The 23587-nt window shown below is 44.4% G+C and overlaps 1 long non-coding RNA gene across 1 annotated transcript in view; it reads left to right on the forward strand.

The window, feature by feature from the left end:
* The window catches only part of LOC105083743 (uncharacterized), a 55121-nt gene that overhangs the window by 20703 nt on the left and 10831 nt on the right, over nt 1-23587 (forward strand). Inside the window, exons 3-5 of the long non-coding RNA XR_836635.3 lie at nt 15602-15719; nt 17846-18238; nt 20835-20938. This is a non-coding gene — a long non-coding RNA (uncharacterized LOC105083743). The remainder of the gene's footprint in view (nt 1-15601; nt 15720-17845; nt 18239-20834; nt 20939-23587) is intronic.

Raw genomic sequence — 23587 nt, forward strand, 5'->3', positions numbered from 1 at the left:
AGTGCTCAACTGGAAAATGCAAGCACAGCCTTGCAGCCGAAGCCCAAGTTCTTAATGACCTGGACAGGCAGAGAGGCACGGCTCTGCAGAAGGATAAATTGGGAGCAGGAGAGGGAGGTCCTTCAGTGCAGAGGAAGTGAAAGCTTATAAGCAGAGAATTTAAGAACATGAATTATGGGGGTGAGGTGGGGGGAATAAAATGTAATAAAACCAGAACTGCTCTTTTTGATCAAAAAGTCTGTGACAGCCAGTACATCGTGGGTGGTGCAGAAAGAGCTCTTGTTGGAGAGAAGGGGCAAACTGCCAGCTGGGGAAAGAAATTAACGTAAGTAAAACCAAGTCACCGATGTTTCAACCACCAGGGACGATAACTCCAGGAAGACACGCTCATCAAGTCTTACTACAGAGAGGTCCTCCGAGCCCAGACTGCTCTTCTGGCCCACCCGGACCTGTCAGTCTCCTCTATCCAGGGCCAACTACGTAATTGTCTGGGTTCAGTGCAAAATGAAAATACAGTTCCCTTGATCAAAAAGCAGAGTTATATTGTATAGCACAGGGAACTATATTCAATATCTTGTAATAACCTATAATGAAAAAGAATATGAAAACCAATATATGAATGTATATGTACGACTGAACTATTATGCTGTATACCAGAAATTGACACAACATTGTAAACTGACTATACTTCAATTAAAAAAAAAATAGCCGGGAAAAAAATGCCATCAAAGTTACTAAAATACATACCTTTTTCCTTTTGGGATATCTTGACATGGCATGATGTATTTTATTTGTTATTTAATGTCAATCTAGGCAAAGAAAAATTAACTTTTTTCATTATTAGCATGAATTTAACCATTCATCTTTACTTTATCCTATGGCAGTTTTAAAAGCAAAAATAAGAGCATTTATCTCATATGCAGAATCACCAAAATTACACAATTCTCATTTTGTAGCTTATGCATAGAACAGTGGAAATGCCGCACAAAACTAACTACATTCCTTAAATTTTTTGCTTCTTTTTTTTTCTTTCCATAGTCAATTTATCCCTCCCTACCCCTTTCACTTTGGTAACTGTAAGTTTGTTTTCTGTCTGTGAGTCTGTTTCTGTTTTGTAAATAAGTTCATTTGTATCATTTTTTTAGATTCCACATATAAATAATATCATATGATATTTGTCTTTCTCTGTCTGACTTACTTTACTTAGTATGATAATCTAAGGTACATCCATGTTGATGCAGATGGCATTATTTCATTCTTTTTTATGGCTGAGTAATATTTCATTGTGTATAATACCACATCTTCTTTATCTGTTCATCTGTCAATGGACATTTAGGTTGCTTCTATGTCTTGGCTATTGGAAATAGTGCTGCTATGAACATTGGGTGCTTGTTATCTTTCCAAATTAGAGCTTTTGTCTTTTCTGGATATATGCCCAGGAATGGGATTGCTGGATCATATGATAACTCTATTTTTAGTTTTTTAAGGAACCTCCATAGTGTTCTCCATAATGGCTGCACCAATTTATAGTCCCACCAACAGTGTAAGAGGCGTCCCTTTTCCCCACACCCTCTCCAGCATTTATTATTTATAGTCTTTTTGATGATGACCATTCTGACTAGTGAGAGATGATACCTCATTATAGTTTTGTAAATTTTTTGCTTCTTGATTCATGCACATTCTAAAACACTCTCTGCCTTTGCCTTACTGATGAGTAAGGAAGGACTGATGGGAAAAGGAACTATTGAGTTACCCTATCTTCCCTTCATTCTGTGTCATTGAATTTGATGTAAGTAGTTGGTGACTACAGGGAAATAGCACGAGTAAGAAGGGGTATGCTGGAGTTCCTTGGTCGTTCATGGTTCTTAGAACATCACTGCTTGCTTTCTACATTTGAAGCAAGTTCTTGTTCTTGTTCTCTTGGAGAGTACCTTGTACCTTGTACCTTGCTTTATACCTTATCTCACTCAAAACCCACACATCATGGTTCCCCTGGAGTCCTGGGCTCATGAAGCCAAAACACAGGTTCCAAGAGAACAGTATTAAGAATTTCAGGATGGCAGCAGCAGAACATAAAACCAAGCCTGGGGCCTGTCTGAACATCAGGTTCTGTGCAACTGCACAACTGGCCTGCCCACAAAGCCAGTCCGTACTCTGTCTCCCAAATCATGATTTGCTTCCTGAGTGAATCCTTCTCTCTTGAAGATCTGGATCTAGAAGGGAACTTGTGACTGTTGATTGCCTCTACGCAGTTCTAGAATCCTCTCTCCCTCAACCATGATGACATAGCTGAAGCTATCCCAGGAGTGCCAGCACGATCTCACCCTGGGGGATTGGACCACCTCCTAACCTGCGGCCAGCCACGTAGGGGGCCTGCATCCATGTTCCTTGTCAGATTGCAGACCAGGAGAGGATTCCCTAGACTGTCATCAGGAATAAAGGTCCTTCAACTAGTTCATAGATATCCATCTTCTGGATCCTTAGTTTTTGGTAAAATCATACATGCCTTCTGGTTTTCTTCTACCACTCACAGTCCCACTGCCATCCAAGGAGTGGTCTCCAAGCTCTGCAAAGGCACTGCCTCGCATACACACTTGCCTTCACAAGTGTCACACACAGAACAATCCAGGGGCTTGTCTAGGACTTCCAGCCTGAGTCACTGAATGGAATTTTTGGAACATTTCATATGCTTCAAAATGAAATATGCATTTCCTTTGAATATTAGACTTGTGCTTTCCATTTTTAAAGTTCTTTCCTGCCTTAACCTCACCAAGCAATTCAACCTTGAGTTTTCCAGTTGGGAAACAAAAAAGTGTGTGTATTCAACTAAAGATCACCTCTTAAGCATTATCCTACTACATACCTGTTTTAGTTTTAGTTCCTGTAGTTTGGGTAATCGATACATGCTTCTAAGTGTTATGAAAATATAATATGTTTAAATACTTTTTCTTTTCCAAATTCCAAAAAACTGGTCCCATTCCTAATGGTAAGAGATGACTCTCCTGGTGAATCCAAATAATAATCCCCAAACGTCTGTGTCCTGCTTGCTGTATTCCTGCTCTTCAAAGTGTCACCAGTAGCTAAAAAGCACATCTCCTCTCCCTGGGGAGTAAAAGGAGGGTGGAACCACCATGACAGCCAAGCCTCACACACCTTGAAGGAGATGGTTTGAGTCTCAGCTCCTCTAAGGAGCCCCTACACACTGAAATTACCTGATCTCCTTTGGCTCTTTTATTTTTTCGTCTGATTACCCCTGCCTACCACTGGGCTATTAGAGTTTTAATTTAATAATAAATATTAAATAAACAATATTTATAATGATAAATATTAAATATTAAGTAAATAATAAAACCCCCAGAGAATAACCTTTAGTTAGAATATTTAGCCCAGAGTTTTTCAAAATATGTCCAGAGACCCCCGACATCAGAACCCCGCCCCAAGAATGGGGGTCTGGGAACTATTAAAGTGCTGACTTGAGCCTCCTGAGCACGTGTTTGAGAGCTGAATCTCTGCGAATCTCAGGCACCTGCCCACTGAAATTTGAAAAGCCACTGACCTAGTTCTACCACCCATTTTACAGCTGAGGAAGTGAAGGTTACCTAGGTCAGGAGCAGGGGAGTGGGGACTAAAAGCCAGACCTTTTCTCTCTTAGGCCTTCCTTAGTCCCTACACCAGGAAGCCTTGTTCCTGCAATTTCTTAATATACAATCTTGAGCATCAATCACCTTGTAAACTCCTACATGACCCGGACCATAAGAGCCAAATTGAGTGTCCAGCACAGTGCAGGGTGTGATGTAGAGAACTGTTATTTCCGCAAGTAGACTGCCGAATGAATGAATGAATGAATGGCGACTCCCTACAGTGAGGCTGTAAAGCTTTCCAGCTCATTTTAAGTTTACTTTTAGGTGTCTTTGTTGCCAGCCATTGCAAATCCTCTTTGGCAGAGGGCTGGGTTTGAAAGAGAAAATCAATTAGGCAGATGGAAGCAGGGAGTTCCAATGGAGCAGAAAACCCCTGGCCAGCCTGCTCTAGTATCCAGGATGGGGCCTCCCTACCCCAACCCCTGGCAGAGCCATCTCTCACTTCCTGTCTCAGCACCCCACCTATACCCTCCTCCTTTAATGCTTGGCTGTGGCTCTGTGCCCTCCGCAGGCGCCCAAGGTCAAATCAATCCAGTATTTATAATCGTGTGTTGCCTCTCATTTGGGCTGCTGGTGCTTTGATTGTAAAATCACCCATCACCCCTCATGGGGTCAGGGGTTGGGAGGGAGAAGTTCTTTAGTCTTGTCGGCCCAGAGGGTGGATCAGCCCACACACGCTCCAGGCTTTCCCCACTGCATGGCTGACTGTATTGACTGCATCTCTAATGACAGGATGGCTACTCCCTGGAGTGGGACATACCTTGACTCAGATGGGAGGAAAAGGATCATTGTCACAGGCAGAAATGTGCCCTCGAGATCATGAGAGTACACTTTGGTGGTGTCGATGAAATTAATCAATAGTCAATCTATGAAAGAAATGGAAACTTTGATTTGAGCCAAATTTGAGGACTCTAACTCAGGAACAGCAATTCAGAAAGCTCTGAGAACTGTTCCGCCCATTAGAAGTCAGTGCACAGTTGTATCAGTTTTTTGAGAAAGAGGACTGTACGTTAAATGACGTATTGTTGACAGTGTACAAAATCCAGATCTAAGCACCATGGTGACCCCTTACTAGATCAAGACGGAATGTTATCTTTAAGGAGTTGTCTTGCTGATGCTTGGAGAATGTTGCTCTTTATGGTTGAGCAGGTATTTCTGCCGATAGGGGAGGTCTGGTTGACGTACAGTGCAGATACACAGTGCACAGTGGGGGGAGAGAGGAGGCCAAAGAGCAGAGAACATTTTTTTTTATGTTTAAATTTTTCTTGTCTTGCCATAAGATATGAATTTTATCTTACACTGGAAAAGTCTCACCAGATCACATCTCTTTCCTACAATGCCTTAACCCCATTCCTCCCCTTGGATGTCCATATGCTTGAAATGGATGGCATGGATAGATGGATGGATGGATAGATGGATGGATGGACGGAATCACTTTAGTTAAATTTGATGGGTAATAGTGTTAGAGTGTTCGAAGTGAAAGCGCCCCCACAGATCTTTGAGTCCAACACCCTCATTATACAGATGGGGCAACTGAGGCTCAGAGAGAAGGTCCTGAATATTCAGGACCAAGCCTGGGTTTCTAGACTTCTACTTGGGTATCCAGGATGTCGATATATTTTATTCTAGTACGGAACAACTATATACTAGAAGAAGGGCTGCTTGTAGGCCATATGGTGCCTTTTTGCATGTAAGGAGAGGCCTCCCTTCCTCCCCACGGGCACAGCTCTGCTCCAGGGTGCGTGGCTTGGCATGCAGAGTGGCAGCTGGATTTCAGCCCCCACTGGCTGCTTGGCCGGGCACCCTTGTACAGTGAACAACCTTCATGACTTTCACTGGCAGCTCTGGCTAGGGAAGTGCAAAATTTGTCCCTGAGGACGTGACCTGAGCCTTATTTACCTCCATAAATCCCGCCTCATTGAGAGCTGTGCTGTCCCAATACAGGAGGAAGAGAAATGTTTACATAAGGAAAGAAGGGAGGGGGGAGAAGGAGCAATACCGTATCCTTGGGAACTTCACAAGTGAAACTTTGTGAAGGAACAAAACAAGCAGAACCCAAATGGCGGCTTGCTAGGTCTATCTAGCACATGAAAATGCAGCAAAATGAAGTCGAGTCCAATTAGTTTGCTTAAACAATATTAAACTCCAGAGGAGAATGGAAAGATAGCCCTGCTGACATTGCCGTGCACTGCTGAGAGGGGCCAGGCAGTTATATTAGGGAAAACATAAGTTTGTGAGTTGCCAAATAAAAAAGCAATCAGAGAGATAAAAGCAGGCGCTTTCCCCAAACGGAAAACATAACTAAATCATTTGTCAGCTTCCTGTGCAGGGCTCAGACACCTGATCTGGAGACAAATAAGGGGGAGGAGGGTGTTTGTTTTTTTTTTTAATGCTGTTATCTTGAATAGCCTGATTCTGTTGCCTTAAGCTAACTTGGATTAATGTATCTCCTCAGGAAGCTATAAAATTCTTCCTTTCCTCCATAAACCTTTGGAAGGATAGATGATCACTCATCTGCAAGTGAAGTTTGAACCCCTCCTTACTCCCCATGGTAGGGGTAGAGAGGAGGGGTGGGGCGGGGGTGTAGAGAGCGGAGAGGTGGAGAAGAGGCAGGAGATCAAATCCTTCATTATGTTCAGTAGTTCAATAATGTCTTGTCTCTCTGCCTCATTTATTTAGACAGCAAGTCCCTGTCCTCTTTTTAAGAGTCAGCTTGGCCTGGGTCACCCCAGAGCAAGGATTTTGTCATCTTTTCAGAGTCACAGATCCCGTTGAAAATCTGGTCAGAGGATATGGACACCACCCTGCCCTGCCCCAAGAAAAGACATATGCATATGTCTACACACTTCGACAGGCAATTTCAAAGAATTCACGCATCCCCTAAAGCCCATCCTTGGATCCCAAGTTAAAAACACTTGTTTAGAGCCTGGAAGGCAAATCATTTTGGAGAGGGCTCTAGAGACTTAAATGATAAAGCCATTTTGCATTTGAATGAGTTTGAAGGCCTCAACAACGTTAGGAGCGGCAGCTGGGAAACGAACCATCTTAGAAGCTTTGATCGGGGCCCTGCTAGCTGAGACCCTGGGGAGAAGGGGAGAACCTGGCAGGGAAGTGCTAGCCTAGCCTTTGTAAAGGGACACTTCAACATTCAGGAAGTTAGGTCTTTGTGGAAGTTTAGCTTGTAATATATCCATGCTGCCACAAGGTGGCGGTGCTGAAGTCGTATGGCTCTTCTTCCAAATAAGCCTGCGTGGGCATATTTCTGGGTTCCAAAATCAAATCAATTTTCCATTCGAATTTTTTGATCACTCAAGAGCAAATACAGAGAGTCAAATACTCGCCTCTACTGCTTCTCTAGGTATTGGGGATGCAAAGATAAGGGAGCTACATCAGGGTCTTTACATTTTACTCTTTTTACTTCCTGCAGCAGTAATTGGCCATTGTGTGGCTAGATTTTCATTCCTGAAACTCTTTCAACCATTTTCCCTTTCAGAATCGAATAGTGATTACCTGTATACCTTTCCTTTTAATTTCACAAAATTTTGGGGGGCTATGCCTGGTTTTTTTTTTCTTCTTTCTCTGAATTTCTTGAATTCTGAGAGGATGTAGTCTCTATTCTCTGAATAACAAAGCAAGAATTATTTATTAAGCCAGCTACCTATTATACAGATGAAGACGTATTACTAGTCACCAAGGAGTTCACTACGCTTTCTTCATAACCTAGAAGTGTTGTTCCTAGATGCTCCCTGCCCACCCATCTCTAACACACACACACACACACACACACACACACACACACACACACACACACACACACACACACACCGTTCTTTAGGCCACTGGAAGGTAGGTCTGCTTCTGTGCGGAAGCTGAGTTCAGTTTAAGCCTTGAAGGAAGCTTTCTCTGATTATCTCTTAAAGTATTTGTTTTTCCTTCTCTGAATTCTCAAGTCCTTATGATCTGGCATTTATCATAAATTACCTAGCATTTCAGCTACTTGTGTACCTATCATGTCCTGCAGGATGTGTTTCCATCTGCCAGGGCATCTTTAGTGAAATGCTCAGGAAATAACATTGGTTGGATATACCAGTCGGCAGGATGTGAACAGTCAGAGAAGGGTTGTGAGGGAGGGGGTTGTGCTGAGCACGTACAAGAACACCCAGGTGGGAAATCTTAAGGCCCTCACAGGGAAGGGCGACTCCTCCCAGTGCAACCACGAAGAAGGTGTCTCAAAGGTGGAGAAAGAGAGAAGACTGGGAGGCAGGGAGCAGACAGACCAAAGGGAACTTGAATGTCAACCTAAAGATTCTGGACTTGGTTCAGTGGGCAAAGTGGAGCCAGTGAAGCATTCCAGGTAAAGAAGTTTTCAGGAAGATGCAGAAGGGGCGGTGTGGGCTAAGGAAGGACCAGCAGGAACCCACTACACCCATTCTGGGGTGAGATCATGAAGGGTCGGGATCCTGGTGTGCAAACCCTTGACAGTGACCGTGAAGGGTGACTCAAGTCCACTCAAGAGATGGTTAATGGAAGAATGAATTAATAGGACCTGGTGACTGCACAAGGTGTTGCCAAAGACAGTGACATGGGGCCATAAGGAGATGTAGTGCTGGATTTAGGGTCAAGACTCTCATTCAAAAGAATATCAAGTTGTAAACTTCTGATGTTAACTTCTGATATTATCTCCAGATGAATTTGAATATACAATTGGAAAGACACAAACAAGATTCTTTGTAGATACAGACAAGTTGATTCCAAAACTTATACGGGAAGGTAAAGAAATTTGAATTGCCAAAACAATTTTGAAATGAAAAAATCAAAATCACAGGATTTGCATTACATTATTTTAAGACATACTGTAAACTAAATTAATCAAGATAGTGTGGTACTGGGGAAAGAATAGACATATAGCTCAGTGGAGCAAAACAGAGAGTCCAAAAGAGACTCACACAAATATGATCAATTGATTTTTGACAAAGATGTAAGAACAATTCAGTGGTATATTTTCAACAAATGGTGCTGGGACAACTGGAACTCCATTTTATTTTTTTTAAAAAACTCAATCTGTATGCTCATACTGTATATAAAAATTAACCTAGAATGACCCATGGGCCCAAATATAAAATGTAGAGCAACAAAATTCTTATAAGAAAAGAGACAATCTTTGTGATTTTGAGTTTGGCAAGAGTTCTTAGGTATGACACCAAAAGCATGATTCAAAAAGAAAAAGATAAATTTACCTTCAGTGAAATTTAAAACTTTTGCTCTGGTAAGGACAAAGTAAGAAGAATGAAAATTAAGCCACAGAATGAGAGAAAATATATGGCAACCATATATCTGACAAAGGACTTGTATCAAGAATATATAAAGAACCCTCAAAACTCAACATTAAGACAACCTAATTTTAAAAACAGACAAAATAGTTTGAGCAGACACTTCACCAAAGAAAATACACAGATAGGAAACACACACACACGAAAAGATGCTCAACATTCTTAGTCATTAGGAAAATACAAAATTAAAACCACAATGACATATCATTATATATTAAAATGGTTTAAAAATGTTAATACTAGAAATACCAAGTGCTGGCAAGGATGTGGAGCGACTGGAACTCTCCTGCACTGCTGATGGGAATGCCAGACGGTACAGTTCCTCCAGAAAATGGTTTGTCACTTTCTCTTAGTTACACATACATTTACCACATAACCTAGCAATCCTACTCCTAGAGATATTCTCTAGTGAAATGAAAATGTGTGTTTCTATAAAAAAAGCCTATCCATGGATATTTATAGTAGCACAATCATAATCACCCAGATTGGAAATAATCCAAATGTTCTTCAGCTGGTGAACAGATAAACAAACTCTGATCTATCCATACGATGGAATACTACTCACCAATAAAAAAGAATGAACTATTGATGAATGCAACAAATTGGCTGGATCTCAAAGGCATTATGCCAAGTGACAGAAGCTAGTCTCAAAAGGTTACACGACTGTATACGACCTCTGGAATGGATGGTAGGGATATGTGGTAGGCTAGGCTGTGGCACTCCTAAAAGGTAGCCAGCCACCGCCTAATCCCTGGCACCTGTGAATGTTAACTCACCCAGCAAAAAAGTATTTTGCAGATGTGATTAAGTTAAAGTTCCTGATATGGGGTGATGATCCTGGATTATCCAAGTGAGCCCTAAATGCAATCAAAGAGAGGCAGAAGGAGGTTTCACATAGACTAAAACACTATATGAAGGTGGAACAGAGGGAGATTGGATGATGCTGGCCTTGAAGATTGGATTAATGTGGCTGCAGCCAAGGGATGCTGGCAGCCATCAGAAGCTTGAAGAAGCAAGAAGCAGAGAGTCTCCCCTGGAGCCTCCAGAAGGAAGGCAGCCCTGCTAGCACCTTGATTTCAGCCCAGTGATACTGATTATGGACTTCTGGCCTCTAGAACTGGGAGAGAATAGGTTTCTGTTGCATTAAGCCACCAAGTTTGTGGTGATTTGTTATAGCAGCCACAGGGAACAAATGAAGGACTGAAAACAGATCAGTGGTTTCCAGAGGTGAGCGTTCTTTAGGACATTGAAATTATCCTGTATCCTGTTTAAGGTGATGATTACAAAACGTAGACATTCATATGATCATTTCAATAGATACAGGAAAAGCATTTGACAAAATTAGATATCCATTTATGATAAAGACTTTCAACAAAGTGGGTGTAGAGGGAATGCATCTCAACATAATAAAGGCCGTCTATGACAAGCCTATAGCTAACATCTTATACAGCCGTGAAAAGCTGAAAGCTTTTCCTCTAAGATCAGGAACAAGACAAGAATGCTCACTCCCACTACTTTCATTCAACATAGTATTGAAAGTCCTAGCTGGAGCATTAAGCAAGCAAAAAAAGGCATTCAAATTGGAAAGGGAGAAGTAAAACTGTCCCTGTTTGCAGATGATGTGATATTATACACAGAAAACCCTTAAGACTCCACCCAAAAAAACTGTTATATCTAATAAGTGAATTCGGTATAGTTGCAGGATACAAAATCAATAAACAGTAGTGTTTCTATACACTAATAACAAACTGTCAGAAAGAGAAATTAAGAAAAAACTCCATTTACAATTGTATCGAAAAGAATAAAATACCTGGGAAAAAATTTTAACCAAGGAAGTAAAAGACCTGTATGCTGAAAACCATGACACTGATGAAGGAAACTGAAGAAGACACAAGCAAATGGAAGGATATTTCATGTTCATGGGTTGAAAGAATTAAGATTGAAATGTCCATACTACCCAAAGCAATTTACAGATTCAGTGCGATCCCTATCAAAACGCCAACAGCATTTTTTCTTAGAAATAGAACAAACAATCCTAAAATTTGTATGGATCCATAAAAGACCCCAAATGGGCAAAGCAATCTTGAGAAAGATTAGAGGCATCACACTCCTTGATTTCAAACTGTATTACGAAGCTATCAAAATAACTACAAAAGTAACCAAAATAATACGATATCGGCATAAAATCATGAAACAGAATCCTAGAGCAAAATCAACAGAACAGAGTAGAGAGCCCAGAAATAAACCCACTTATATATGGTCAATTAATTTACAACAAAGGGGCCAAGAATATACAAGAAAGACAATCTCTTCAATAAAAGGTGTTGGGAAAGCTGGACAACCACATGCAAAAGAATAAAGCTGGACTGTATCTCATACCACACACAAACATTATCTCAAAATGGGTTAAAGGCTTGAATGGGAGACCTGAACCCATAAAATTCCTAGAAGAAAACCATAAGTGGTAAGCTCTCTGACATTAATATAATGGGGTATTTTGGATTTGACACCAAAAGCCAAGGCAATAAAAGCAAAAATAAAGTGGGACTACATCAAACTAAAAAGCTTCCACACAGCAAAGGAAACCATCAACAAAATGAAAAGGCAACCTACTGAATGGGAGAAGATATTTGCAAATCTTATACCTTATAAGACATTAATATCCAAAAATATATAAAGAATTCATACAACTCAATAGCAAAAAATGAACAAACTAGCAATCCAACTAAAAAATGAGCAGAGGATCTCAGTAGACATTACTCCAAAGAAAACATACAGATGGCCAACATGAAAAGGTTGAAACAAGAAAAAGCTCAACATCACTAATCAGCAGGGAAATGCAAATCAAAACCACAGTGATATATCACCTCACACCTGTCAGAATAGCTATTGTCAAAAAGACAAGAAGCAACAAGTGCTGGCAAAGATGTGGTGAAAAGGGAGCCCTTATGCCCTGTTGGTAGGAATGTAAATTGGTGCAGCCACTATAGTAAGCAGTGTGGATGTTTTTCAAAAAACTTACAAAAGACCCTGCAAGACCACGTCTTTTCTGAAGGAAACAAAAACACTAACTTGAAAAGATATATGCATCCCCATGTTCATTGAAGTATTATTTAAATAACCAAGCTATGGAAACAACTTAAGTGTCTATTGATGGATGAATGGATAAAGAAAATGCGGTATATACACAAAGAATATTATTCAACTATTAAAAAAAGGAAAATTTCCATTTATGACAATATAGATGGACCTTGAGGGCATCGTGCTAAGTGAAATAAGTTACAGAAGGAAAAAAAAAGGATGATATCATTTATATGTGGAATCTAAAAACAAAACAAAACCAAAAAAGGAAATTTTTTTTCAAAAAAAAAACCAGGCTCATAGATACAGAGAACAGACTGGTGGTGGCCAGAGGCAGGGGGTGGAGAGTGGGTGACATGGGTGAAGGGGTCAAAAGGTACAAACTTTCAGTTATAAAATAAAGTCCTGGGGATGTAATGTATAGCATGGTGACTATTGTTAATAAAACTGTGTTGCATATGTGAAAGTTGCTAAGAGAGTAGATCTTACAAGTTCTCATAAGAAAAAAAATTTTGTAACTATGTACGGTTACAGATGTTAACTAGACTTTCTATGGTGATCATTTTGCAATTTACATACATACTAAATTATCATGTACACGTGAAGCTTATATAATGTTATATGTCAATTACACCTCAATAAAAAATTAAGAATCTAGGCATGTGTTAAAATTCATAAAACTGTACACCAAAAAAAGTGAATACTACTGTTTTAAAATTTAAAAAATCAATCAGTAAGTAAAATTTAAAAATTAAAAAAGTACAGGGATCCCCTAGAGGAAAAATCACCGTTGTCTTTTCCAAACCCTAGGAGACCTTGGAGCAAGGCTGGGGAGAAGCCATGTCTCCAGCCCAGGGGATTCTGAGCCCATTACAGGAAGTGGCAGGAAGAACTGCTATGTGTGTTGGCAGGTGGGGTAAAAGGGGAGGGTTGCTGGGGCGGGGATGTCAAGCTTGTTCTAGATACTGTGAACTTGAAGAGACCTCAGGCTATTCAAGTGGAAATGATGACTCTGAGAGAAGCAGGACGTGTGGGAAGCCAGGAAGTACAGGAGTTACCAGCATGGACTTTCCACTGAGACCTGCCCGGGTCCAGTGTTCCTGCTGTGTGACTTTGGCAGGTTACTTAGCCTCTCTGAAGGTCAGTTCCCCCTGGAAAACTAGGATAATGTTGGTACTTACCTCATGTGGGGATTCAATGAGAGAGTGCACGTAAGGCGTCTAACCCCTAGCCTGCCACATGATAAGGGCGGGACATGCGAGCTATGATTGTTACTGTCAAGAGACCAATGGGACCCGACTCATGCAGCCTTGAGGGGACTGAGAATCTATTTAGGACCACTGCAGAGATGCAAGGAGGGAGGTCACAGGAGGAAATGGAGGCAGCTGGAGAGATGGAAGAAGAGAGTTGGGGCAGAGCATGCGGGGAGGGGCTGTCCTGGGGCCGGAGCAGAACCAGGGAGAGGATGCAATGGTGTGTATTCATTTGCTAGGGCTTCTGTAACATGGTAACCACGAACTGGTGGCTTAAAACCACAGAAATGAGTCTGAGAGTGCGTATGGGCAGGGTCGAGGGCTGTGAGGGAGAATCTGTGGCCCTCCCCTCGCTTCTGGTGGTTCTGGGGTGCTGCTGCAACAGGTACCCAAAAATGTGGACATGGCTTTGGAATTGGGTAATGAATGGTAGTGGCTGGGAGAGTTTGAAGAGAGCCTAGATTGCCATGGAAGAGACTGTTGCTAGAAATATAAATGTTCAAGGTGTGGTGTCCGATGGAAATGAGGAACCTGTCATTGGAAACTAGAGGAAAGGCCATCTTCATTCTATGTACCTCAGGGCTGGGAAGGATAAACGCAATGGCACCTGTGTATCAATTGTTCAGCAAATGTGAGGGCTCGGAGGCTCCATGACAGTGTCCTGCTGTGGGGTCAGTGTGAGGCTCCCCAGGAAGGACTGGAGGCACAGGCCGAGGCTCCTGGGGGAATTGAGGGCTATAAGGAGCTCTGCAGACAAGATGAGTTTGTTCAAGGCAAAGGGGTAGGGAATCCTGGGGCCTCTCTCTGGGCACCCGGGGTTGTGTTTCTCCTTCCCGCTCTTCTTTTCACAGTTGTCTCCTGCAAACCTCCCAGCACTGCTTTCTCTAGACTAGTCCCTCCCAGCCCCACCCCTTTCTGCTCCCCTCTTGACCATGACTCTCTGTTTTGGACCCTTTGTATGTGCCCAGAGCTTTATGCAAAGGGTGTTTCACAAACCCTCACAATAGCTCCTAGGCTCGCAGGGCAGGAACTACTATTCTCATTTTATAGACAAGTATGCAGAGGCTCAGAGAGGTTATCTGACTCCCCCAGGTCACACAGCATTTTGGAGGCCACAGTATTCAAGCCCCAGTCTCATCTTTAGATTCCCAGCCCCGAGGTGGGTACAACATACCACATGGCTTTGGTTTTTGGTGTTTCGTTTTCTGGGAAGCTCAGCCTGAGTGAAAAAGTGAAGCCAGAGGCAGAGATACCCGGAGTTCCCCAGGCCAGACCCCAGCCTGAGAGAATCTGGCCTTTGGGGGGTGTTCATCTCCAAGGCACTTGGAGCATCCCTGAGGGACAGATGTTTCAGCGCAGCTGTGGGCATGACCACAAGGGGGCGGTGGCACCCATGTGATGATCTGCTGGCAGGTTGGAGCTTGAGGTCTGCAGAGGTGGAGAGGGGGTCCACCTCCCCAGACTTCTCAGAGCTCCCGGCTGCCAGGACCCTCCCAGACTCCCTCCTCCACAGAGAGGTTTGTCTGCTTTCAGGGTATGTAACTTTGACTGAAACTGGTTGTTCCTGGGTTTCCTGAGCTGGGGCTGGGCTTGATGCTGAAGGAGCCCCCCCATCTCCCACCACAAACACCCACATTCGGCCCCACCTCAGAATCACTGGAGCCCCTCACTCTGGCCTCCCTGGGGACTGAGTTACGATGAAATCCACCCTGACTCCCCTGGGCCCTGTGGGCAGACACGGTCAGCCCCAACCTTTTGGGCTTTCTCCTCTCTCCTTCCTCAGGATCTTAGAATTCTGAGAAAACAGCCCTTCGGGGGTTCTCAAACTGGGCTCAGCAGGGCTTATTGGGTCCCTAGAGGGGGCTCCAGGGAACCTGTGAGGAGAAGGGTGCGAAGGAAGGGGACTGGCGTCCAGCTCCTCTCTCCCCTCCTCCTTTAGAGACCTTCTAGAATCAGCTCTTCTATATTTTGAGCTTTTTCTTTTTAAAAAAATTTTTCTTAAATTGAACAATGTTGTGTTAATTTCTAGTGTACAGCACAGTGATTCAGTTATACACATACATACATACATATTCCTTCTCATATTCTTTTTCATTCTAGGCCATTACAAGATATTGAATATAGTTCCCTGTGCTGTACAGTGGGGCATTGCTATTTATCTATTTTATATGTAGTAGTTAGTGTCTGCTAATCCTTTCTCTTAAGATTTCTTTTGAAGAAAGGGCTCCACTGCTTGAGCGGCTAGAGGAAAGGTCTTTGAAAGACACTACACTAATCCATTCTCCTCATTTCACAGATGGAAAAACTGAGACGGGGGAGCAGAGACTTACATAATCACACACCTCGAGAGAAGCAGAGTCAGCTCTGGAATGCAGGTCTCATGGCCGCCAGGCCCACCCTACACAGCGCCTGGGGTGAGTGAGTCGGGTAGGGGTGGAGAGCAGAGGAAACTCCGGTAACTGTCAGCAACATGATACAAGGGGCCGAAGTCCATGAAACCACACCAGCTGAGGATCTGTCACTCAATCAACAAATATTAATTGAGCACCTACTATGTGCCAGGCATCTAGATACACAGGATGCAACAGCCAACAAAGCTTAGCGCCCAGCCTTCAAGAAACTGAAATTCTAGTGGGCGTTCTGTTCATCCTGTGATAAAGCAAAAATGGCAAGACAGATGATTAAAAGCCCACTTCATCCAATTTTATAGTTGCTGTGCCGATATACCATCCTTCTCATGATTTGTCCTCTGTTTCCTTCATACCCCTTGTCTTTCTCATCCATATCTTTCCTGATTCCTGGATCCGTCTTCCTCATCCTCCTCCAAGGAGGCATCATTGACAGGCAAGGAGGGGCCTGCCCTTCTGCATCCACATAGGTCCAGTGAGCACAGGGAGGCTGTTTACCTGGGAGGCCAGGCAGGCCGCCCCTCGCGCCCATCGCTGGTGCCTGGGAGTTGGGTTTGCTGACACCCCAGGAGGAGGACTGCTCTGTTGGGTGCTGCCTTGGGCTGCAGATCTGATTCCAACCCTCTCTGCCCACAGCAGAGGGAGGGGAAGAGGGAAGGAAGAGGAGGAAGGGCAGGAGGTAGCGGGCCAGGGCCAGGCGGGCCTGTGGGGAGTCCCAGGCCTCGAGTCCATCCAAATTGTCTCTGTTAATGAGGAGACCCGGACTGGACTTCCCTGAACTCCGGCCTAGAAACAAGGAGCATTCCCTGGGCGTTACTGCAGAAGCCTCTGAAGACTTAGGGAAAGTAGGCTCACCACACACTCATGGTATCCATACAGGGAGTGCTTGTGGTTCCTCATTCCAGAGTGGGCCAGCTTCTCAGGGAGGCCCTGCCTGAGGGGGAGACACAGCCCCGTCCTCAGGGACCCCAGTCTGAGGGGGAGACACAGCCCTGTCCTCAGGGACCCCAGTCTGAGGGGAGACACAGCCCTGTCCTCAGGGAGCCCTGGTCTGAGGGGAGACACAGCCCTGCTGAGGGGAGAGATACAGTCTGAGGGGGAAAAACAGTTTTTCTTCTCCGGGGATCTCTGCTAGGGTATCCATGTCCCCCTGCGTCCCTGCCACTGTCTTGCTGCCTCTATTCGTTTCTCTCCCTCTCTGCATTTCTCTCTCTCTGTTATGTGTGTGCACGTGCAGAAACACATGCAGGGAGACATCCATGTGCATTCAGAGGAAGTCTTAAAAACATTCAAGACCAAATCTCAATAAATGCCAAAAACACAGTCCAAACTCCAAGGACCGTGGAGACCCAGACTCAGCGATGAGTCAGGAAAGACCTTGGGGTTGAGCTGCCAGGTGAGGTCTGGTTGGGCTCCAGACTTCACCTGACTCAGAGGCTTGGTCCTGCTGTGCCCTCTGAGGCTATCGGGGTGACAGCCTCACCAGGGGTTGTGTCCTCTTTGGTAACCAGGACAGGGAGTGAGCCCCACCCCCTTGGCACTGTTTCTTCTCAGCCTCACAGGCCCTGATCCATGTCTGGCTACCAAGGGAGCAGGAACTGGCAGGACTAGGAATGCATACAGTGACTGAAGACACCAGAGGGCCAGGGGAGAGGGGAGAATTGGGGCTGGCTGCCAGATGTTCCAGCCCACAGGCCAAGAAGCAGAGGATCATTGCCCCTCACCCGCCAACACACACAACTGTCTTGACTCCCAGACAGGGAGAGAGAGAACAGGCTTTGGCATCTTCCTGGATGTGTCCCATGGCCCCTGTTTGAGCCCTAGGGGCCTCCATGCTGGGGAGGGCCAAGGGGTGGGCAGGAAGGGACCCTGAATGGGGTTCAATTCCAATAACATTTGGAAAACACCCTTCTGTCACTTGCATGACCTTAGTCACTGTCTGTTCCAGGAACAGACAAAAGCCACCTCCTATTCGTTCATAAACATGGAAACTAGAAGCTATGCCCAGGAATTATCACTGTCCAAATGAGAGACAGAGGAAGGGAAGTCCTGACTGAGCTGGGGATGTGGAGAAGCTGCAAAGTTGACTTTTCTAGGACTCTTTAAACTAGGAGCATTTGTTTTCTTCGCAGTTCAGTCAGCCTGGAGGCAGAGGAATGAAGAGTTTGACATATGTAACCTCAGCAGCTCGAAGTGAACAGGTCACATCTCCAGCAACGGAGCTCACTCTCTTTTGCCCCTGCCTTTGCTAGATGTCTCTGATGGGAGGGGATTCGAACTGTGAGGCTGCTGTGTCCCCTGCCCTCCACCTGGTCACCACAGACCCTGGCAGAGAAGATGGGGCACTAGAGTTCCACTTTGCTAGAAGCCCCAGAGCCTTCCCGGCTGAGTTTGAGAACTCCTCCTGGGCAGACGGATTTCACTGAGATTTTACTCTGAAATGGCCCCATTGTGCTCCGGGTGGCGCCATGGAGGTGGGAGCAGCGCGGTGAGGAGGCTGCGGTCTGAGCCTCCGAGCTATGAAGGTACATCTGGTCTCGGTGCTGCCCGCCCAGTCCGTCAACAGGCCTGGCATGGCGCCTTCCTTCTTGGCATTTTCCATGCCGGATTACGGTTCAGCCAGACTTCCTGTGCAGGTCTAGCCAGTCCTGAGCCCTGGGGGTAGGGAGTGGGGCAGGAGGAGGAGTGTAAGCCTCAGGGCTACTATCTGGTGGACAAACAAGATGTTTATCCAGTGCAGGAGAAAGGGGAGGCCCAGGGATGAAGCTGCCGGTGCCTTGGCCTTTCCTTCCTGCCTTTCCATCCCCATTCCACACACACACACACACACAGCATCGCGCGGCTGTTGGAGGCCCTGCCATGCACACCCGAACATCAACACCAAAGGACCGGAGGATGGACAGACACACACACACACATATACACACACCATACAACAAGGAGACCCCTGCAGACAAGGCTGTGTTCACTTTTATGACATAACCTTCCTAAACACACCCGCCCAGGGAGCACCCCCTACACACACACAGCTTTTGTGTTTTAAAGTCAATTAACTCTGGCAAAACACAGAGTTCAAGGGGTGGCTCTAGTCCAAGGGCGTCACAGCAGCCGCCAGTGCCAAGATGGAGAATCGGCCCAGGACGGAAGGAGGTGGTGGCTGGCGGCAGGGACAGGGCATGCAGGGCACAGTTGCCAGGTTTGTAATGTGGCGCCTCTGGGATGAACTGGGCCTTGATCTTGGATGCTGTCCTGGGAGGCTGCAAGGAAAAAGGACCTGCCTTCCTGGATTAAGGAGCCAGGCTCTGGGGCCACATGCAGACAGAACAGGAGAGTGGACAGATGGACTCCTAGAGGGACTCTGAGGCCCCCTAGAGCCTCAAAGCCACTCAAAGCGCGGTTCACGGACAGCAGCACGACATGGGAACTTCTCAGAAATGCAGACTCTCAGGATCCCCCCAGTCCTGCCCCACAACCCTCCCCTATTTCTACCAACTTCAGGGAATAGACACAGCCTGTGGAGGCTCTGGTAGTGTAGGGTTACAGGCAGGGAAGGCAGCCGGCCCTTGCCTGTCCCCCTGCCCCCTCCATCACATGGCACACTGATTCTCGGAGGGTTTCTGGCATGCCTGTAGAACAGGCCCAGGAGGAAGGAGAAGGAGAAGGAGCTACCCCTCCTTCACAGCGGTGGTGAGAGGCCAGTCTGGAGTGGGCAGTGGGCCGACTGTGTTTTCATTACTTGCTCCTGAGCCAGGACCAGGGTGGTCCCGCAGTCAGGTAAACACCTGGCGGCAGCACCTGAAGGGACTAAGGAGAGCTTTCCCACCAGACTGACCCTGACTGACCCTGACAAGGCCAAAACCGACACCAGATTCCCAAGGCTGCATCCCGCCCACAGCCTGGGCTGCTCATCACAGCTGGCTGCTGGCAGTGGCTCCCTCTCGGGCCTCTGTTCTCCACTGCTGTTTTCTCTGAGAGGAACTAGAGATGATGTGTGCAGTAGAGGTTACAGGGGACCAGGCTTTCTCATCCTCAGCACTACTGACATTTTGGGCTGGATGATCCTTTGTCGTTCAGGCCGCCCTGTGCATCGTAGGATGTTTGGCAGCACCCCTGGCCTCTACCCACCAGGTGTCAGCACCAGCCCCCTCCACAGCTGCAGGTGTTTCCTGGGGGAGCTGGGAAACTCAGCCCTGACTGAGAACTGCTGGTGTAGATTGAAAAGTCCTTATTTACCAAAGGAAGAAGTCAGGGATGGATGGAGAGAGAGAGAGGGAGAGAGAGAGTTGGGGTGGGGGAGGAAAAGAGAGAAACAGGAGAGAGAGAAAAAAAGAAGGAAAAAAAAGATACTGAGAATAAGAAAGTGAGATAAAAAGAGAAAAGAAATAAAAGCAGCAAAAGAGAGAAGTTTAGAGACACAGAGTGAGGGCCAGGCCCTGGAAGGCAGTGGGGAGCAAGCAGGTAGGCAGACCCAAAGGTTGGAGTCTGGAGATGTAACTGGGGTAGAGGAACCACTTCAGAATGCTAATATCATGGTCAAAACCAAGGTCCTGGCTTCCCTGCACCGCAGAAGCCAGGCCACGGAACAGAGATTTTTAGGGGTGAAGCTTCTGCCAGGTCTCTGGCCATGCTGCTCTCTTAGTGTGGTTGGAATTTGGGTGTGGGACCTCCTCAGATTTCTCTGGGCCTCAATTTTTACCTCTAGAAAATGGGCCACTGCTGAACAGAAAGCCTGTAGGACTGAGCACTTTTTATCTTTGCAATCTCCTAAACCCCACCGAGATGATCCTGATGAGGCATAGCCCACAAGGACAAGAAGAGTGAAGGTGTGCAGTAGTCAGGAAGATTCTGGAAGCTCTAAAGGGATGGACAATCACTTAGCCTGGCAGAAACTGCACCTTAACTGCCTGGGGTTGGGGGTGGGGGTGAGAGGATGGGCAGGATAACAGAAAGAAGCCACTGCTTCAGGCTGTGGGTATCTTGAACGTCTCAGCACCTGGAAACGCCAGATCTCTCTAAAAGGGGGGAGGGGTGGTGCTGGGGGTGAGAACTGAAGAGGACTGGTTGGAAGTGGATTAAGGAGCTGTGATAACCCCAGATCCCCCCCCTCCACTTCTTGCACAGCTGGACACTGCCTTCTCCACCCTGGCAGAGAATGGGCTGGCTTACCAACAGAGAGGATTACACAGCTGAGGCAGGGGATTAAGTGCAAGTCTGAACACTGAACGGTAAGTTTCCATGAGCTCTTCCCCATTCAGCATCAGAACATTGGAAACAGGTTTATATCCCCCAGCAAATTCCAGGGATTCTCTCTAGGGAAATTGTCCCAAGAGAAGAGTCCTACAGATATTGACGTTTAAAGGTTTCTCAATGAAAAAGTTAGCTTGTCACCAAATCTTCTAGGCACAAGCCCTGTTCACATAATCAGAGCCTTAGTCTTAAGTATGCATAGACAACCAACAATCACTGGGCATTACAAGAGAGGCGTCATTATAAAAAGAGAACCCAGAGTAAGCAAATAAGGAAAAAAAAAAACAAAAACAACCTTAACTCAGAGATGATGCAGAAAGCAGAATCCTTTCTGCCTCTTTGAGATAATTAATATTCTCAGAGACTAGAGAAATACTGTGACCTTTGAAACAAGAGTAGGATGCTATATGGAAGTGATGGTCACAGAATAAGCAATAGCTCTTGAAAATTAAAAACATGATAGCAAGCTATGTAGTATCCTTGCTAAAAATATTTAATCTGAATTTTACCGCAATCTGACTTCCAGGCTCCAGTAAATGCAAGAGGTAGAGGAATAAAATTGAATGACATCATGAAGAACCAATCAGACAAACCCAGAATGCAGGCCATTCTACAGGACAACTTGCCTAGATACTGAAAATGGCCATGTAGGGAAAACTATTATAGATGTTGAAAAAGACTAAGGAGACCCAGCAACCGAATGACTCTAGATGTGATCTCAGTATAAAAGAAAATTTGAGCACAGTTGGGGAAATTTGAACATGGACAAGACATTAAAGATATTAGGGAATTATTGTTAACTTTCTTAGATGTGAAAATGGTGATGTGGTTATGTAGCAGAATAGCCTTGATTTTAGGATCTGCAGGTGAAAGTACTTAAAAATCAACCATTAACATGGTCTACAAATTTCTTTCAAATGATTCTGCCAAAATATACAGGCAGTTCGTAGGTAGACGTATAATAATTGTTCAGTGTAGTCCTGCACTATCTAATACAGTAGCTAATTGTCACATGTAGCTTCTAAGCACTTGACATCATTCAGATTGAGATATGCTGTGAATTCGGTGGTGAACAAGCACACACCGAATTCCAAAGACTTAGCACCAAAAAAAGGAATGAAATATATCTTATTAACAATTTTTATATTGACTGCATATAGAAATATTTTAAAATAAGTAAAACATTAAAGTTCATTTTATCTGTTTCTTTTAACCTTTTTAATGTGGCTACTGGAAAGCTTAAAATTAGGTATGTGGCTCACATTGTACTTCTAGCACTGACCTAGATGGTAGGGAAAAGAGTGTTAGGTATACTATTTTTTCAACTTCTCTGAAAATTTGCAATTCTCTGAATAAAAAGGAAGAAAAAGAAACAAAATAAAAATAAAGTAGAAGACTTTCTTTTCAATCAGTAGAAGGGTTAGAGACCAAAATCCTCTTGAAAGTAAGGTGACAAAAAGTAAAGATTAGAAAATCAGAGAACCAAGCTAAGAGGCCCATGTCAAAAAGACAGAACATAATAAACACAGAAAGGAACCAAAGGGCATGAGCTTCTAGATTAAAGGGGAGCCTGAGGACTCAGCTCTGTGAATGAAAAAACACACCAACCAGTGCACTGGAAAATAAAGAAATTCTAAAAAGTTTCCAGAGGAAAAAAAATACAGATCACATATAAAGACCTAGGAATTAGACTGTCACTGAACTACTCCATAACCAGCCAGGAAACTAGAAGACAAAGGGAAATAACTCTTGAAACTCTGAAGGAAAAAATTTCCAACCTAGAATCAGATACCCAGCCAAGCTATCAATCAAGATGAAGGTAGGATAAAGATATTTTTAGACATACAAAGTCTCAAAAATTTTACCTCCCTTGCACCATTTCTCTGAAAGCTATTGAAGGAAGTGCACCAGCAAAAGAAGAAATAAAGGTAGAAGGCATTGGATTCAGAAAGCAGGGAATCTGATGTAGGAAGACAGCAAAGGGAATTCCCAATCAACGGTAAAGGGACACTTCAGGATGCTAACCATGCAGCAATCCTCTCAGAGAGTACCCATCCAGCCAGGAGCAGAAAGATGTTTGGCTCTAAAGGCAATTCACCAAGAAAAAACAAATGGGACTGATAGATGATTCTTCTGAAAGAAGTTTTACAATTATAGCAGGGGGCTTGGGAGTTAATTAGTGACGGGAACATACAAAATTAAGCAAACAAACAAAAAGCATGAAAAACAAAATGTTACACAAGAAAAAAAGGTATAACCCAGGTACATTATGACTATTTACATAGTTAAAATGTTAACATCGAATTGAGATCTAACTATATTGGGGGGATGGGGGAAAAGTATGTGTGTTGGGGATGGAATGGAGCTAATCTTCACCTTTTGTAGTGGAAAGATAATCTACCAGCTAAAGTAGGATAATAAAAAATACTCATGGGATTAAAAGTTAGTTATATGTTATTTAAAGAATTAGAAGAAAAATAGGAAGAAAGGGCTGGAAAGTCTAAAAGAAGTTGCCTCTGGGGACTGGGGATGGGGAAGGGTGAGGCAGGCAATTGCTGTTTTCCTTTACAGTCTGTGTAGTATTATTTGGCTTTTTAAAAAGTATTTATATGCATATATCACTTTGC

The sequence above is a fragment of the Camelus bactrianus genome, chromosome 20, assembly GCF_048773025.1.
Source record: "Camelus bactrianus isolate YW-2024 breed Bactrian camel chromosome 20, ASM4877302v1, whole genome shotgun sequence".
NCBI lineage: Eukaryota > Metazoa > Chordata > Mammalia > Artiodactyla > Camelidae > Camelus > Camelus bactrianus.